This window comes from Pongo abelii, chromosome 16 (genome assembly GCF_028885655.2).
Source record: "Pongo abelii isolate AG06213 chromosome 16, NHGRI_mPonAbe1-v2.0_pri, whole genome shotgun sequence".
NCBI classification, from domain to species: Eukaryota; Metazoa; Chordata; class Mammalia; order Primates; family Hominidae; genus Pongo; species Pongo abelii.
Genome location: NC_072001.2, coordinates 51,615,384 through 51,633,037, shown reverse-complemented (window position 1 = coordinate 51,633,037; position 17,654 = coordinate 51,615,384). Strand labels below are relative to the sequence as shown.

The 17,654-nt window shown below is 37.7% G+C and overlaps 1 protein-coding gene across 4 annotated transcripts in view; it reads left to right on the top strand.

Moving 5' to 3' along the window:
- Positions 1-17,654, top strand: part of CEP152 (centrosomal protein 152) — a 147,037-nt gene that overhangs the window by 104,278 nt on the left and 25,105 nt on the right. The window contains exon 28 of one of the 4 annotated variants that reach the window (XM_054531441.2): positions 13,747-14,164. The exons of 2 other annotated variants lie outside the window; for them this stretch is intronic. The gene's annotated coding sequence lies outside the window, so the exon portion shown is untranslated. Of the gene's footprint in view, positions 1-13,742; positions 14,165-17,654 lie in introns of those variants that run through there. One more of the 4 variants, XM_054531440.2, reaches the window with a different exon arrangement.

The following is a 17,654-nucleotide window of genomic DNA, read 5'->3' as shown; positions in this document are numbered from 1 at the left end:
GGGTTGTTTTCTTTTTATGAGTATGGTGATGTTTTTTTTTTCTTTGTTTGTTTGTTTTTTAACTTTTATTTTAAGTTCAGGGGTAAAAGTTCATGTTTGTCACGTAGGCAAACTTGTGTCATAGGGGTTTGTTATACAGATTATTTCATCACCTAGGTATTAAGCCTAGTACCCATTAGTTATTTTTCCTGATCCTCTCCCTTTTCCCACTCTTCACCCTCTGAAAGGCCCCAGTGTGTGTTGTTCCCCTCTACGTGTCTGTGTGTTCTTTTTTGAATGACACACAGTGATATTTTTTGAATGACAGCTCGAGTACCTTGGAACTTTGTCCTTAGAAATTCAATGAAGCCTAGGTTTAATCAAGAAATTCAATGAAGCCTAGGTTTAATCAAGATGTACTTCTCTGCAAAGAACTGTGCTCTGTGCTCACTTCTGTGACATGTCTAGAGGCCTTTCCAACCTGAGAATGCTTTAAATGCATTTTGTGTGTGTGTGTGTGTGTGTGCACGCACGCGTGCCTTATAGAATTTCAACTCCAAACTATTATTTGGGTTAGGAATTTCAGGACATTTAATTTCTTTCTACCTGAGGCAAGTGTCATAATCTGCTTCTATGAGTTGTTTGTTTCTTTGTTCTGTATTTTGTTCACTAAGAGTGTTACCTTTCAGGGGTCTCACTTTACTTGGGGATCTTGACCTGACTCACCTTGTATGGGACCTGTGCTTTTTCTCCTGTGCCCTTTTTTTCATAGTCCACCAGGGATTGACAGATGTGCAACCTTTGGCTTCAGTGCTTTCTCACACTCTCAATTCATACTTTCTTGTTTTTTGATTTGAGGCCTCTGAGGATTTTCCTAATTTTCTTGCCATATCAACTACTCGTTTGATGACTGTGACTTTAATGAATATATATGTATATTTATATATATGAATATGTTTTAATATTTTAAAATTTATTGTACCAGGATTAATTTTTGCCATTTAGTTTAGCATATTGAAGAAAACAGAAATGCCTTGCTTTCTTTCACTCTTAATTTCTTTCTTTTACTCCCTCTCTCCCTCCTTCTCTCCTCTTGTTTTCTTTGTTTTTTCTTTCTCATTATTTCATTTTTCTTTTTTGTCATTCTATTTTTCTTTTCACGTGCCCTTGATATTTTCTTTTTTCCCTCTTTCTTGTCCTCTTATTATTCTTGTTTGTTTTATCTTTCTTGCTCTTTATTTCATTTTCTTTTCTTTCCTTTTTCTATCATTCATGCCATTTTTCAAAGGAAAGCCCCAAAAATTGTTTTCGGTTTAATACAGAGTGATGTTTTAGTAATCTCTTTTTGTAAAATTAGTTTGACTATCACTAATTAGGACAATGAGGTTCTGTGTCATTGGAATGAAGTGCTATTTATTGACTATAATGCTTTTTAAATAATAAGTGCTCAATAGATGTTTTTGTTTTTGAATGAAACTTTATTCAATATTCTAACTCTGTTATGGTGAACACATTGTGAGATCCAAATGTTGCCAAGTAGACTGTACCTGTGACTCAGTCAAGCCTAACCCAAACTGACAGAGAAATTGATGGAATGTTAATTGATAGCAGCTGGATGACTGGCATGAGTGCAGCCACAGGAAAGGGCCAAGGATCTCTCAGTGAATATAAAACTTACATTTATCAAAGGACCCAGAGGCTTTTTAATGAGAATGACCTCTGGTTAAAATTAGAGTGAAAGGGAAATAAAGATAATAACTTAGGGACTTTGGGTTCTAGCATATTTTCCACTTAATAGCCACTGACTTAGAAAATGAAACTCATGGAATTCTCATAATAGTGGTGACTTGGCTCTAATGATCCCGAAACCCCAGTAGGTGGGTTCATGACTTGTTGGTTAGCAACAATGGAAAATATACTAAGTGGAGAAAACAGGAATAAGTCCCCAAATTTGAAATATCATTATCAGTGTTTTGGCTGACAGAAAACAGGTTGTGGTTACTGAATTTGCCTCTTAGAGTGGGCTGAGCGGGGGTAGCTTATTCATTGGAATTGAAAACAACTCTGGATGGATTTGAGGGGAATAAGATCAGAGTTTTTGTGGATCACAAGCTGGCTGTACATCAGTAAAGACCTCCCATTATATGAAAAATTCTAAGTTAATACTGGAATAAGTGACAAAGCTAAACCTATCATAGGTCCTAGGATGTGTTTTGGTGGGGACCCTCCAGGAAAATCTCCTTTTGGGGCTGCAGAGTTCCCCAGAGAAATTAGTGATCACCCTGTCCACTAAATGAGGTCTCTGGTCCCTTACTATAAAACTGGCTGATGCAACTTGATTGTAATATACTAGTTTGACTTCGGGTGTGTTCAAAATATTAAAGCATGATAGTGTTTAACTATATACTGATGAGTTGTTTTATCTATTTGCCGTCCCCAATACACAGCTTTATTTCTATAGCATTTTAAAGCAAATTCCTGAAATTATTGCATTTTATCTGTAAATACTTTCGAATACTGGCTACCTCTGAGAAGGGTTAAGGTTATATCTGGTTGGTCCAATAGAGGATGCCACAAGACATGAGCCTGGTCCATGATACTTCTTCCTCATCTGCTAGTGCTAACATAATGCATAGTAATTTCTAGATATGTGTCAGGAACATTTTAAGTGCTTCACATGTTTTAACACCCCTGACAAACTTGGAGGGAGTCCATTTTCTTGGGGTCCCACAGGCTATCAGAACAACTCTACCTACATATCCATCAATATGTGCTCCACTTTGTTAAAAGTGCTGAAAACTGCAACCCTTTGGACCTGTTTGGCTAGGGTTTCTCTTTTTTTCATTTTCACTGTGGCTCAGAGGATGAAGGTGACTTACTGCTTCCTTGTGTCTTACCTATACATGAAAAGTGTGTTTCTCTGGATAAAATATCATTCATTCAGAAGACAAACAGCTGTTTTCATTCTTGGAAACTGAAAGGTATTTCTTTTTTTTTCTTTTCTTTTCTTTCTTTTTTTTTTTTTTTGAGGCAGAGTCTTGCACTGTTGCCCAGGCTGGAGTGCAATGGTGTGATCTTGGCTCACTGCAACCTCTGCCTCCTGGGTTCAAGCAATTCTCTTGCCTCAGCCTCCCGAGCAGGCGGGATTACAGGTGCCCACCACCATGCCTGGCTAGTTTTTTGTATTTTTAGTAGAGATGGGGTTTCACTATGTTGGCCAGGCTGGTCTCAAACTCCTGACCTCGTAATCTGCCCGCCTCAGCCTCCCAAAGTGCTGGGATTACAGGCCTGAGCCACCGCGCCTGGCCAGAATCTGAAAGGTATTTCTTCATCAGATTCATATTTGAAGACATCTTTAATTTTTTTAACCATTAAATAGTGTTTACTTCAGTTGTGGGCTCTGCTTCTCTGGGATGATTATGAAGAAATGGAAGATGGCATGTCGAACATACAAACTTACTTTGGAATTTACCAGCTTGCTTTCCTTTGAAGGTGCAAGGAAAGTAAATCAGTAGGGTACATTACTATATCCATCTACTAGAAATTGTTACCTACTATGGTAATCTTTTAGGTTGGAATATTTTAGACTGGAAAATGAATCTTTTCCAACCTTGTAATCCAAGAAAGTTTGACCACTGGTGTTTTGACTCAAAAATAAATTTTGAGAGTTATTTGGATTTTTAAGAGAACAGATGAAGAAATGGTATAGTATTTTAAATATATTATTTTGTAGTTAAAAATTATGAATATAAAGTCTGGTCTCTTAGAATTCAGGTGTACAAAGAAGAGTTTTTCATTAGAAACCGGCCTTGAGCAGAGACTGAGCTGTAGGAAAGACAGCCCTGTGCTGCCTCCCTAGAGGGCAGGGACAATGTGGGGGACTGTGTATTCTGACAGGTACCAATATCACACGCTACCACAATTCAGATAACTTTAAAATAAACTTTTGTATCTGATAGATACACTTTTTTGCCCAGATACTTCCTGGCTATTATTGAATACTTTGTCCAGAAGAAAAATTTTAATCATTAGTTAAAATTTTTAAATGGCATTTGAATTCTATGGAATTTATTATTAATTAGGTACGACTGACATTTCTGCATTGATGAATTTTTCAATTTGAGACATACTACATTTGTCCTTTTAATTTTTTATGTTTTTAGACAAGTTTTCTTGTTGTATTGCTTTTGTTTTCTTTATATTGCTCCCGCATGTTCCTTAAGTTTATTTGTAGGTATTATACATTTTGTGTTGTTTTCTACATTGTAATTTCTGGTGGACTAATATTGGTATTATAAGAAACCTATTGGCTGGGAATGGTGGCTCCAGCCTGTAATCCCAGCACTTTGGGAGGCTGAGGTGGGTGGATCACTCGAGCCCAGGATTTCGAGACCAGCCTGGCCAACATGGTGAAACCCTGTCTCTACCCAAAACACAAAAATTAGCAGGGCGTGGAGATGTGTGCCTGTAATCCCAGCTACTCAGGAGGCTGAGGCAGAAGAATCACTTGAACCTGGGAGGTGGAGGTTGCGGTAAGCTGAGATCACCCCACTGTACTCCAGCCTGGGTGACAGAGCAAGGCCCTGTCTCCAAAAACAAAACAACAACAAAAAAAACCTATTGATTTTTTTGTGTTAATTAGTACGATACTGGTTGCTTATTAGTTTTAATAGTGTTTCAGTTGTTTTTCTTGTTCTTCCAGAAAGGCAGTTATCAGAAGTAAATAATAATGATTTTTGCTTTTTCCTTTCCAAAATATATATTCCATGTTTTGTTAGCATATATGATTGTATTGGCTAGCATATATGTTGTATCTAGAGTGATATTAAATCATATGGTAAACAGGATTCATTCTTGCTTTATATCTGATTGAAACGGAAATGTCTTTGTAGCAGTATTCTCAAAGTTCCTGAAAATACTGTTTAAAAAACAGTAGTCAAATATATTTCGGAAACACATATTAATATGTTAAAGGTTCTGAAATATCTGTAGTAAAGAGATTTGTTTACATGTGATTAATTTATTGTTACCATTTCCTAAATGTACTTAATAATTTAATAATAAACCATTAATCTATCCCTTCTTTTTTTTGAGACAGGGTCTTTGTCTTGTTCACGCTATAGTGCAGTGGTGTGATCATAGCTCACTGCAGCATTAACCTCCCAGGCTCAAGTGATCTGACACCTCAGTCTCCTGAGTAGTTGGGACTACAGGGATGCACCATCGTGCTCAGCTTATTTTTTATTTTTTGTAGATACAGGATCTCACTATGTTGTCCAGGCTGGTCTCAAACTCCTGGGCTCAAGTGCTCCTCCTGCCTTGGTTACCCAAGTTGCTGGGGTTACAAGCGTGAGCCACTGTGCCCGACCGACCCCTTCTATTTTTCTTTTTCTTTTTTTTTTTTTAATGTAATAACTGTAACTTTACCTAACCAATACTCTACATATTGAAACATGCTATTGGATATTGGTTGGAAACAACTTTTTTTTTTTTTTTTTTGACATGGAGTTTCGCTCTTGTTGCCTAGGCTAGAGTGCAATGGTGTGATTTCGGCTCACCTGGACCTCTGCCTCCCAGGTTTAAGCGATTCTCCTTCCTCAACCTCCCGAGTAGCTGGGATTACAGGCATGCACTACCACGCCTTGCTAATTTTGCATTTTTAGTAGAGACGGGGTTTCTCCATGTTGGTCAGGCTGGTCTTGAACTCCTGACCTCAGGTGATCTGGCTGCCTTGGCCTCCCAAAGTGCTGGGATTACAGGCATGAGCCACCATGCCCAACAGAAACAATTTTAAAGACCATTTTACATAAATTTATTTGATTCCTATTTTATTAGTAAATGCTAAATTTTACCAAATGAATTTTTAGTAATCAAGATGATTGAAATGTCTTTTTTCCTTTGATCAATGTGATGAATTATATTGATAGATTTTTTGATATTAAACTATTTTTGAATGTTTAAAAGAAACCATTCCAGCCAGGCGTGGTGGCTCACGCCTGTAATCTCTGCACTTTGGGAGGCCTAGGCGGGTGGATCATGAGGTCAGGAGGTCAAGACCAGTCTGACCGACATGGTGAAACCCTGTCTGTACTAAAAATGCAAAAATTAGCCAGGTGTGGTGGCATGTGCCTGTAATCCCAGCTACTTCGGAGGCTGAGGCAGGAGAATTGCTTGAACCTGGGAGGCAGAGGTTGCAGTGAGCCGAGATCGTGCCATTGCACTCCAGCCAGGGTGACAGAGTGAGACTCTGTGTCAAAAAAAAAAAAAAAGAAAGAAACCATTCTATGACCATGGGGTTTCATTCCTTTAATATTCTTCCGTATTTCATTTGCTAATATTTTATTTAAGATTTTTAGGTCTATAGATCTTAACAATAAGAGCCAAGCATTAATGATCTAGGATACTTAGATAGAAGTAGCCTGCTAACTTTTTCTAATTATGTTACCAAAAGTAACCAAGACATTAGTACCTAAATCCAAAATACTGGGTTATATTCAAATTATATTCTTGATATATATTAATATAATCCCACTTGATGTTTTTGCTGTAATTCACATCTTTTCCAACAAAAGACTTGATGTGAAGTTTCACCAGAAAATAAAAGAGAATTTCAGTTATCTTCACTATCAATTACATAATTATATATTTTAAATCCCTGACATATAAAAATTACATATTTTATCCAATTTTACTCAGTTTTAAAAATAAAGATTAGGAGAAGAGAAGGGAATTACTAATGGTTTGTTAATCAGCTGTGGCAAACCATGCTTGTCAAATGATGACTTAAATAAGTAAAAACGTTCTGGGAGAAATAAGTGTATTATGTAACAGTAAGTCCTCACTAGATTCTGAAATAAACACAAAATAAAATTATTCCAGTATCTTTTTTGGAAGAAATACTTCTTTACACATTCACAGGGGAAGCCACGGGGGACCTAGTAGCATATCTGCTTGGTAAGTTGGCGTTTGAGATTCATATAGCTACCTCCTCCCATTATGTGATAGGATGCCAAGATCCCTTAATAACTGCCAATGTCAATTTTTTATTGTTTTGTTTTTTCTTGCTGTATGTCTATGATTAAGAAAAAAATGTCAACACATTTTAACAAAATCCTATACATGTGGTAAAAAAAATTTAAAACCCAAAGTGCTGAATCTAGGCCTTTGCTTAATAATAATCACATGTATGATGAGAATTTTGGAAACATTTCAATTGCAGATTCAACTCGGATAGCATTATTAGTGCATGTAATTATAATCTACATGCCAGTGAGCATAAATTTGTAACCAATAACTTGTGAACTTCTGTTGCTGATTGTATCTGTTAAGGTTTGGTGCAAATAACAGAAATATTCCAACAGCAGAACACCCTGTCCTCCGTGTTCCTCCTCCGTCCCCACAGATCACTTTTAATATTTCTGTGTGTCCTTCCCCCATTTTCTGTAGGTCTTTACTTTTAACCACCCACACCTCTCCAGAGGACTGCCCTCGGGTTCCTGGAGCCACTTTGTCTGCAAGCACAGGGCGTCCGCTGCGCCCCACAGTATGGTTCATACCCAATAACGACAGCGTGAGGGTTTGAAAGCCCAGCTGTCTTACGCTCTATTTAGGACAACCTCTGAGCTGTAATTTCCCCTCCAGAGCACTTCTGAAGGATCTGGCTTGGTGGGCCTAAAATTGCACCCTCACTTGACTTTTTCCCTTTCCTGTCCCACCTCCCTCATCTCCTGAGTGGTTTTTCCTGGAAGCACTTCCTTAATCAATCATAGGCACATAAATCTTCATCTCAGAGTCTGCTTCCAGGAATACTGACCCAAGACACAGCATAAGTATTTTCTTTAGAAGAAAGGGATCTAATGCAGGGAATTGGGTGCTTATAAAATCTTTGGAAGGGAGCAGGAATCAGAGGCCACCATTAAGATTAAGAATATCCTGCCATAATCAGAGGGCCGGTTTATTAGTCCATTCTCACACTGCTATAACGAAATACACAAGACTAGGTAATCTATGAAAGAGAGATGTTTAATTGACTGTCAGTTCCACATGGCTGGGGAGGCCTCAGGCAACTTACAATTATGGCGGAAGGTGAAAGGGAAGCAAGTACCCTGTTCACAATGGCAGGAAAGAGAAGAGTGAGGAGTGAAGGGGGAAGAGCCCCTTATAAAACCATCAGATCTCGTCAGAGCTCACTCATTATCAGGAGAACAGCATGGGATAACCACCCCCATGATCCAATCACCTCCCACCAGGTGTCTCCCTAGACACGTGGGGATTATGGGGATTACAATTCAAGATTAGATTTCGGTGGGGACACAGCCAAACCGTATCAGCAGGGAAGCTGCTGCTAGCATGGACACAACTACCTCTCAGTAGCCAAAGCTGGTGACTAGACAGCAGAACAGTTCTTGGCCACTATCTTGTAGAAGCTATGTCTTTAAGACCTTGATTCCAGCTATAACCCCTAACATCCACAGTAAATTTGCATCTGACTCAGTTCCAGCTTCCTCATCTTGCAACTGCAGATAACTTGCTATTTTAAATGTAGAACCCAGCTGCAAGGGAGTATGGGAAATGTAGTTTTTACTTACCAGTCTCTGCAGCTTAGGAAGACACCCTAGAAGGAAGATGGAAGCTGGTTGCCAATTGATCATAATCACAGCACTAGGGATAAGAGGAAATGAGTTAACATGCAGTCACTTCAGGGACCTTGGGCATAATGGTTTTTTGCCTGGAACATGTGTCTGCTACCCTCAATTCCTACTCTACCCCAGAGATGGCTAACTGATATTTATCTTTAGTTTTAGATGAGTGTTTCTCAAACTGCAGCTATCACTAATCAAAGGGTCATAAAATCAATGCAGTAGGTATTTACCACCAAGATAGAAAAAAAGTATAGAATATAAATCATATTTCTTAGTGTAGGTCATGGTCAAAAGGCTTGAAAAACATTCCCTTGAATGTAACTCCTCAATTTCCTGGTATTTTAAGTCTGAGTGTGATGCCTTTCTTGGAAACACTGTAATTTACTCATTATAGTTCTTAATGGATATGTTAAATGTCTGTGCTCTTCATTAGACTCCAGCTGCCAGAGGTCAGGTACTGTGCTCATCTTGCTATCTGTAACCTTGGCACCAGGTCTGTCACAGTTTTTATACTTTTTTTTTTTTTTAACGTATCTCTTGAATGAATAAAGGGGAAAAGGATTGTTACGAACTTTTGTATTACTTAGCCACTCTTGGGATTAATAAGTAGACTTAAGGCTCAGAGAAGACCTTGAGCAAGTGCATAAGCTAGAAATAAGATTAGTAATAGGGGCACTGAAACAAAGTGAAAAAATATCCCAACACAGATCAATCAGGTAATACAGAGCAAGAGCATCATGGAATCCACAAGGGAGAAACTCTAACCAGTCAGCATGTAAATCACTCCCCTAGCCTCACTGCAAAGACTTGTTGCCTGCTTCTTAGCACTGGAGAATAGGAAGCATGAAGGAAACTCATTCCAAACATGTACGTATAGTTCATTGAATAGAGATTTCATTTGAGTGTGGGTTCAGTTTTTCTCAACAACTCTTTATACAATTCTCAGTAAGTCTTGAATTAATGAATTCCTTAATGGTAATTATGTGTAGATTCCTTTGCTGACACACCTATTTGACCAGAGAGTGAAGAATCTCATGAGTAAAGCCAGTAAACAGGCCCTTACCCCTTAGAGAATTCTGCTGGGGGAGGTGTGTATATAACTGCTGTGTTATTTAGTGAAAGGTACTGATGGCTAATTGAGTAATAGTATGATAATGTATTAAAAAATAAATTAATAAAGCCAGCAGAATTCTTACAACAACTCTGGAAGATTTTAGACACTTTTTGCAGATCAGAAAGCTCAGATACAGGGAAAGCAAGTAACTAACTTGCTCAAGGTAGTAGAGGTGGTGCACAGCAGTGAGGACTCAAACCCAAATCTGTCTCATTCCCAAACTATGCTCTCAACCACTCTGGCAGAGCAAGTGGTGACTAATTGTCTAATCCTTTTTCTAGCCCTTAATTATTGCTTTTTGCTTCTTTGTGGCATGAAGTTTATTTTAATTTTTCCTGAGGTTGATGGCCCATGACATAAGATTCCACACTCATATACTAAAATTGCAAAAATTGCATGGATGGCCAAGAAAAACTTCCCTTTCAGATTGCAATCACTTGGAAACATTTCCTTTACTGTCTTGGGTTTGCATTTATGGTTGGAATGCATAAGCCTTCCTAGTTACTCTGCTTGTTCATTTCTTTAAAAAATGTGTTCTGTACTTAACTATGTCACAGGCAGAGTTCTAGACATTGGGGATATTGACAAAGTCTCTGCTCTCACAGAGTTTTCATTCTAGTTGGGGGAAATAGACAACTAAATTTAAATTTGAAATAGGTAACATGAAAAGTAGTCATAACTATAATAAAACAGCAATGTTGGGCAGGACAGCTGATTATGTGTGTGAATGTGTAATACGTATTTTGTAGGGTAGTCAAGGAAGGCTTTTATGATAAGGTGGCTGCATTCGTGAGTTTTCGCACTGCTATAAAGAACTACCTGAGACTGGGTAATTTATGAAGAAAAGAAGTTTAATTGACTACAGTTCTGCAGGCTTAATAGGAAGAGGCCTCAGGAAACTTACAATTATGGCAGAAGGTGAAGAGGAAGCAAGCACCTTCTTCACACGGTGGCAGGAGGTAGAGAGCAAAGGGGGAAGTGCCACATACTTTTAAACCATCAGATCTTGTGAGAACTCCCTCACTATCATGAGAACAGCATGGGGGAAATCTTCCCCTACAATCCAATCACGTCCCTCCCCAGACATTGGGAATTACAATCCAACATGAGATTTGGGTGGGGATGCAGAGCCAAACCATATCAGTGGCATTTGAACAGGGACCTGAAAAAAATGAGAGAGAAGAGTCCTGTGGGTATATGGAGCAGCACTTTCCAGGCAGAGAGACCAGCAAGTGTAAAGGCCCTGGGGTAGAAGTGCACTTGGTTTGTTTGAGAAACAGCAAGGAGGCCTGTGTGACAACAGTGAAGTGAGTGAAGGGGAAAATAGTAGAGGTGAGATAAGGGCAAGTTCGTATAGGGTCTTGTAGGCCCTGCTAAAGATTTTAGTCTTATTCAGACTGAGACCTTATATTTAATAATGGGAAATAATATACTTTAAATTACTTTTCAGAAGGATCATTCCAGCTGCTGGGAGAAGAATCCAATACAGGGAAGCAAAGATGGGAGGTGGGAGCTAGACCTGAGAGGAGGCTATGGCAGTACCCTTGGATTGTCGTGGATTGGATTAGTATGGTAATGGAGGAGTTGGAGAAAAGAAGTGGTAATCTACATATAGTTTGAAGATAAGCTTATAGGAATTTCTTATGTATTCCTGTGATATTAGATAAAGAGAGAAATCAATAATGACCGGGATGCTTGCCCTGAGAATCTTGGAGAATGAAGCTGTCATTTACTGAGGAGAGGAAGACTATGGAATGAGCAATTCTTTTTTTTCCAGGGGCAGGGGAGGTAGTAGTGAAATCAAGAATTTGGTGTTGCTCATGTTAAATTTGAAATGTCTATTGCTGTCCAAAAGGAGCTTTAGATATGCAGTTCTGGTGAGTGAACAGGGCTGGAGAAATTTCAATTGGGAGTTGTCAGCATAGAAATGAGGCTGAATGAGATCATCTGGTAAGCAAATATAAATAGAGGAAGGATGAGAGTCTAAGATTGAGCTCTTGATACCGCAGTCAGAAAGATGAGGATGAACCAGCCGATATTTCTGAGAAGGAGTAGACAGTGATGGAGGAGGAAACCCAGAAAGTGTAGCATCCTGAAAACTAAGTGAAGAAAGTGTTTCATGAGGACTGAGAGATTGAGTAGAATGGGTTGGATGATTGAGGACTGACCATTGGATTTGAAAACACTGAAATTGTTGACAACTTTGATAAGAGCTATTTATGGGCATAGTGGCATTGAGAGAATGAGAGGAGGAGTGGAGATGGCAGGTACAGATCGCTCTTTCTAGGAGTTTTCCAGAGAAACGGGCTGGAGAAAAATACTGATAGAGACTTTAATTTGCTTTTTAAAGATAAAAAAGGTTTGCTTGTTAATGGTATTTATCTAGTAGACAGAAGAAATTTAGCCTTAGATACAAGTATGAATTGTCTAGCTTAAAAATTTTTTTTTTGGAGTTGGGGACTCACTCTGTCATCCAGGCTGGAGTGCAGTGTCATGATCATAGCTCACTGTAACCTCAAACTCCTGGCCTCGAGGAATCCTCCTACCTCACCATTCTGAGTAGCTGTGATTACAAGCATACAGCACCATGTTCAGGTACTTTAAAAAAACTTTTTAGAGATGGGATTTCACTGCGTTGTCCAGGCTGATTTTGAATTCCTAACCTCAAGTGATCCTCCCACCTTGGCATCCCAAAGCACTGATTACAGGTATAAGCCACCCCACCTGGCCACTGGTTTTTAAGTTCTACTTTTTGTAGTAACCCATAGCTGTTAACAGTTATGGCTTATTTATGACTTGGTTCTTTCTCTAAGCTTGAGGAGAACATATCATTCCAAGTCATTTTAGTTGGATTAGGGCTTTGAGACCTATAGATAGCTTAAATTTACATTCTTAGCACACTCAGCTTCTGCTTTACCTGAGAGATTTTTGATGACCATAAACTTTTTCACTTTTCTAACCATAAAATTATCCATTTCCATCTATCATTTCACATTGTAGCCTAAAAAAGTAATAAAGAAATATAGATTTCAGGTAATTTTTTTTTTTTTGAGACAGTCTTGCTTTGTCACACAGGCTGGAGTGCGGTGGTGCAATCTCGGCTCACTGCAACCTCTGCCTCCTGGGTTCAAGCGATTCTCCTGCCTCAGCCTCCCAAGTAGCTGGGATTACAGGCGCCTGACACCATGCCTGGCTAATTTTCATATTTTTAGTATAGACAGGGTTTCGACATATTGGCCAGGCTGGTCTCAAACTCAATTTCAGGTAAATTTTAAAGACATATCTACTCTAAGAATCTTCTTGCTCCTTTTCTAGTTATAAAAGGATGTTTTTCTCTTTAATACAAAAGTATTTTGTTTTTCTCTATCATGAGATATTAAGTGCCCACCAATGGAATTCTTGAATCTATATACAACTGGTATCCTTGCCAACAGTGAACACAAGACTTCCAGATCACTTGCAAATCAGGCTCTTTTAAAAGATCTCCCTCATTGTCTTTTCTGGAAACATTTAAAGACCATGTTTAATCAGAACCAAAGACAGTTTTATTTTCTATTGAAAGTAAATTAACATTTCTTATCAATGTTAGTGGGTTGTGATAAGGATTCACTATCCCCACTGTTTTTCATTAATGGCCAAGTTTGTTTCTGACTTGTCTTTTGCTTAATCCCCTGTGGAATAGAGTCAAGTGCATGTTTTTTAACATACAACTACTTTCTCTACACCCCAGGAAATGTGAACTGTGTGTCACATCCAGTAAAACATGGTGCCTCCACCATGGAGTCTGCTTTATTTGAAAATTTAATTTTTGCTTTTCAGAGTGTTATAATTTTACCTTTCTTGCTCAATCTAAGGCAGAATGAGTGGTTCTTTTGAGTCTCCTTATTCTAATATTAGATTTCCCAAACTAAATTCCCTCTTTACAATGCACAATTCTAGATTTAAATATGGTGTAAAAAATTCTACTGTCTTTTTATGCTGATTTAATGTATCTCCTGTGTTAAAAGCAAGATTGAAAACGGACATGCAGATGGACACATCCAAAGAATCAATGAGCTTGAAGATATGGCAGTGGAAACTTCCCAAACTGAAATGGAAAGAGAAAAAAGAAGAAGAATGCAAAAGTCAATATACTTTTAAAGGACCAGGATAAAAAACAAACAAACAAAAAAAACAAGAAAAAAACACCCAACCAGAACAGAACATCTAAAATCTGTGGGACAGTATCAAGATGTGTATACGTGCAATCAGGAATACCAGAGGGACATCAAACAACAGGTTCCGAAGCTCAGAAAATAACAAGCAGGATAAATAACAAAAGGGTACACTTACACATATTATAGTCAAACTGCGACAAAGAGAAAATCTGGCAAGAAGCCAGAGTAAAAAAAAAAACAAAAAAAACCCCACCTCATCTACAGAGGAACAAGGATAAAAATTACAGTAGGCTTCTCATCAGAAATTATGCAAGAAGAACACGAAGTTTTTAAAGTGATGGAAGAAAAAATCTTCAGCAACCTGGAGTTCTTTTTCTTTTTTAACTTTTAATTTTTGTGGGTACATAGTAGGCATATATATTTATGGGGTGTTTGGGATATTTTGATACAGGCATATATGTGTAATAATCACATCTGGGTATATGGGTTTCCACCTCAAGCATTTATCCTTTGTGTTACAAACAATCCAGTTATATTCTTTAGTTATTTTTAAATTTACGATTAAATTATTACATCACCATGTTGTGCTATCAAATACTAGATCTTACTCATTCTTTTTAAAGTATTTTATATACCCATTAACCATCTCCACTTCCCTCCCACCACTCCTTGGTGGCCCTTCCCAGCCTCTGGTAACCATCATTCTACTCTCCATGAGTTCAATTTAAAAAATTTTTGGTACTCACAAATAAATGAGAGCATGAGAAGTTTGTCTTTCTGTGCCTGGCTTCTTTCACTTAACATAAAGACCTCGAGTTTCATCCATGTTGTTGCAAATGATGGGATCTCTTTCTTTTTTCATGGCCAAATAGTACTCCATTGCAAATAAGTATCACATTTTCTTTGTCCATTCATCTGTTGACAGACATTTAGGTTGCTTCCAAATATTGGCTATTGTGAACAGTGCTTCAATAAACATGAGACTGTAGATATCACTTTGATATACTGATTCCCTTTCTTTTGTGTATATACCTACGAGTTGGATTGCTGGATCATATGGTAGCTCTATTTTCAATTCTTTCAGGAACCTCCAAACTGTTCTCCATAGTGCCTATATTAATTTACATCCCCACCAACACTCTATGAGGTTCCCCTTTCTCCACATCCTCACCAGAATTGACTATTGTCTGTCTTTTGGATAAAAGCCATTTTAATTGGGATAAGATGGTATCTCATTATAATTTTGATTTTCATTTCTCTGATGATCAATGATATCGAGCACCTTTTCATATAAATGTTTGCCATTTGTATGTCTTCTTTTGAGAAATGTCTAGTCAGATCTTTTGCCCATTTTTAATTAGTTTATTAGATTTTTTTTCCTATAGATTTGTTTGCACTACTTATATATTCTGGTTATAAATCCCTTGTGAGATGAATAGTTTGCAAATATTTTCTCCCATTCTGTCGGTTGTTTCTTCACTTTGTTAATTGTTCCCTTCACCATGCAAAAGCTTTTTAACTTGATCTGATCCCATTTGTCCATTTTTGCTTTGGTTGCCTGTGCTTGTGGGGTATTACTAAAGAAATCTTTGCCCAGTCCAATGTCCTAGTTTCTCTAATGTTTTCTTATAGTAGTTTCATAATATGAGGTATTAGATTTAAGTATTTAATCCATTTTGGTTTGATTTTTGGATCTGGCCAGAGATAGAGGAGTCTAGTTTCATTCTTCTGCATATGGATATTTAGTATTTCCAGCACCATTTATTGAAGAGACTGCCCTTTCCACAATTTATGTTCTTGGCACCTTTGTCAAAAATGAATTCATTGCAGATGTATCGATTTGTTTCTGGGTTCTCTATTCTGCTCCATTAGTCTATGTGTCTGTTTTTAAGCCAGTCCCATGCTGTTTTGGTTACTATAGCTTGGTGGTATAATTTGAAGTCAAGTAATATGATTCCTCCAGTTTTGTTCTGTTCTGGGTTAGCTTTGACTATTCTAGGTCTTTTGTGGTTTCATATAAATTTTATAACTTTTTTCTATTTCTGTGAGAAATGTCATTGGTATTTTGATAGAGATTGCATTGAATCTTTAGATTGCTTTGGGTAGTATGGACATTTTAATGATGATTCTTCTAATCCATGAACATGGAATATCTTTCCATTTTTTGGTGTCCTCTTTAATTTCTTTGATCAATGTTTTATAGTTTTCATTGTACAGATCTTTAACTTCTTTGGTTAAGTTAATTCCTAGCTATTTAATTTTATTGGTAGTTACTGTAAATAGGGTTCATTTCTTGATTTCTTTTTCAGGTTGTTCACTCTTGACATATAGAAATGCTACTGATTTTTGTGTGTTGATTTTGTACCCTACAACTTTAATAAATTTGTTTATCAGTTCTAATAGTTTTTTGGTAGACTATTTAGGTTTTTCCAAATATGATCATATCATCTGCAAACAAGGATAATTTGACTTCTCTCTTTCTGATTTGGATACCCTGTATTTCTTTCTCTTGTCTGATTGCTCTAGGTAGGACTTCCAGTGCTACATCGAATAACAGTGGTGAAAGTGGGCATTGTTGTCATGTTCCAGATCTTAGAGGAAAGGCTTTCAGTTTTTCCCCATTCACTATACTAGCTGTGGGTCTGTCATATATTGCTGTCATTCTGTTGAGGTATATTCCTTCTATATCCAGTTTTTTAAGGGCTTTTATCACGAAGGGATGTTGAATTTTATAAAATGCTTTCTCAGCATTAATGAAATACTCATTTTTTTTGTCCTTCATTCTGTTGATATGATGTATCACATTGATTGATTTGCATATGGTGAGCCATCCTTGCATCCCTGGGATAAGTCCCACTTCGTCATGGTGAATGATCTTTTTAATATATTGTTGAATTTGGTTTACTAGTATTTTGTTGAGAATTTTTGCATTGGTATTCATCAGAGATACTATTCTCTCTCTCTCGTTCTCTCTCTCTCTCTCTGTCTCTGTCTCTCTTTTTGATGTATTTTTGTCTGGTTTTGGTATCAGGGTAAAACTGGCCTTATAGAATGAGTTTGAAAGTATTCCCTCCACTCTGTTTTTCAGAATAGTTTGGGTTGGATTGCTATTCGTTCTTTAAATATTTGGTAAAATTCAGCAGTGAAGCCATCATTTCCTGGGTTTTCTTCGCTGGGAGATTTTTTTAACTGTAATTTTAATTTTAATGTTAAGTTTTGGGGTACATGTGCAGGATGTGCAGGTTTGTTACATAGGTAAATGTGTGCCATGGTGGTTTGCTGCACCTATCAACACATCATCCAAAATATTAAGCCCAGTGTGTATTAGCTATTTTTCCTAATGCTCTCCCTCCCTCTGCCCCATCCCCCAGTAGGCCTTAGTATGTGTTGTTCCCCTGCTGGGAGATTTTTATTACAGCTTTGATCTCATTACTTTTTATTGGTCTGTTCAGGATTTGGATTTCTTCATGGTTCAGTCTTGGTAGGTTGTATGTGTCTAGGAATTTATCCATTTTTTTCTAGATTTTCCAATTTATTGGCATATAATTGCTCACAGTAGCCTCTAATGATCCCTTGAATTACTGTGGTATTGGTTATAATGTCTCCTTTTCATCTCTGATTTAATTATTTTTTTTAAAGATAGGTTCTGGCTCTGTTGCCCAGGCTAGAATGCAGTGGCAGGGTCTTGGCTCACTGCAACCTCTGCCTCCTGGGTTCAAGTAATTCTCAAGTCTCTGCCTCCCAAGTAGCTGGAACTACAGG